Here is a 2,336-nt window from a genome sequence, read left to right on the forward strand (position 1 = left end):
GGCACAAAGACACGTGAATATAGACGTCCTTAAATATTCTGTGCGTGTTTGTGTATGTATTGTGTGTATATACTGTGTACATATATACATATATACATATGTATACATATATATTATATATGTATGTATGTTTGTATGTATGCATGTATGTATGTATGTATTATGTATGTATGTATGTATGTATGTATGTATGTATGTTTGTATGCAAATACTTTGGAGTTTCATTTGCCAAATGGAAATTGATATGAATTCGTAGCATATATAGAAACATCCACTTTAGTTTAAATATCTGTGCACTAATATTAGAAGCTCGAGGAAACTGTCAAAGTAAATATAACCTTCAAGATATACACGTGCGTAAATGTATACATACATAAACATAAATACATGAATATATACGTATATATACCATAGATATATACAATACTCAAAATTTACAAACAAAGATCGTGTAGCTGTCGCTAGCAAGAGCTATTACTTGGTAACGAATACCAGGTTTTCGTTAATTGTTTTTGATGTCTGTATAGTTGCAAGCAGACATACAGACGCCTCACAATACTCCCGCACTTGACCCGACGAAACGTCCTGGACATAATAGCAGAATAGAGTAGTTGGCTGCTATTCGTTTTCAACTGCAGAAATTGGAGTGACGTGAAATGAAGTGTCTGGCGCAAGGACACAACGCACTACACGGACCAGCATCTGTTAGAGCTTATGCAACTGTTAGAATGTCGGACAAATACATTGCAGTATTTCTTTCGGTTCATCACGTTCTAGTTTCAAATGCTGCCGAAGTCAGCATTGTTTTTTTTTGTTTGTTTTTTTTTATCCTTTCGGGGCCGAAAATTAAGATACCAATTCAGTACTGGGGTCCCTGGTATCGATCAACCTCTTCTCCCCAGAATTGCCGGCTTTGTGCCTAAATGTAAACAAATATATATGAATGTATATATATCTTCTATGGTACGCGTATTTGAAACTACGTACTAACCTTTTCAAGATGAGATTTTTAAATGAGGAGTTTTAATTACTTATTTAAAAATCACACAGCGTTTGCATTATATCTATAAGCCAACCTCCCTTCCAGATATCAAAACAGTTGCTTTCTATGCCTATAAAACATACCGCAGAGCTTTCCAGAAAAGATGCTCCCGGAAGATGTTATCTTAGAAGAGATAGTGGCCTTGCTTTCTCCAGACAAAACGAGGAATATAACTACCATTATCTGAGCCTCATTTCCAGCCAATCCTCTACAACTCTGTGGCTTTAACAACTACGCTTGCCTGAAAGAAATATTATTTCAAGTACAATAAAAGTCAATCCCTTTCACGTAGAGTTTAGTTTTGCCATATACAAACAACCAAACGCTGATCGCCACTATAAATACTGTACAGTCCCATTGCTAGCACTGGTCTTGAACAGTGTGACTACTGGCCCCAGTACAAAGTGCAGCGGCAACTCAAGTCGAGAGATTCTTCAGGAAACCAACAATGGCATTCAACCACTAGAACAGTGTCTCCAGGAAAATGAATTATTTTTTGGTTCCAGATGAAACGCAGCAAGAGAAGCTACAACAACCTACGTCTCTAACTTCATACAATAAAAGGAAAATCCACAAAACTATTAAATATTTAGGCACAAATATATAACAATAACATAAGTAATAAGAATATCAAAGAAAAATAATAATAACAACAAGGCTACAACAACAAAAACAACAAAGCAAGAACAACAACAGCAAGAATAACAACAACAACAACTACTACGACAACAGAAGAAGCAAATATAAGAAAAAAGTGCAACCACAACAACAACGACTTCAAAAATCAGTCAATACAATGTTGGCGGCGGCAACAGTTTTCTTCTGTTAAAATAGACCAAAACTAGAACAGAAGTGTTGGCGATGGTGGTGGTGTTGGCGGTGTTGATGAAGATGGTAAAGCAACTGTAGTGATGCTGGTTGTAGTGATTTTGATGACAGTTATAATATAAGACGGAATTTGATGATTCTATTTTTCTATAGACATCGTATATGCCAAGTTGCGATGGTGGTGAAAGTGGAAATGGTGATGAAAGCACGGAAGATGGTAGTGGTGTTGGTGATGATGGTGGGAGTGGTGATGACGATAGTTCAAATGGACATAGTGGAAACGGTGGTGACGGAGTTAAAAAGTGATATTGATGTGAATAGGTGGTGAGGGTTGAGTTTGTGGTGTAGACAGTTAATTTTGGCAGTAGTTGTATAGGCGTTGGTGTTGCAATGATGGTGGTAGCAAAAAACAGGAGTGGTGGCAGTAGCAGCAGCAGCAGCAGCAGCAGCAGCAGCAGCAGCAGCA

Source organism: Octopus bimaculoides, chromosome 5 (genome assembly GCF_001194135.2).
Source record: "Octopus bimaculoides isolate UCB-OBI-ISO-001 chromosome 5, ASM119413v2, whole genome shotgun sequence".
Lineage (NCBI taxonomy): Eukaryota > Metazoa > Mollusca > Cephalopoda > Octopoda > Octopodidae > Octopus > Octopus bimaculoides.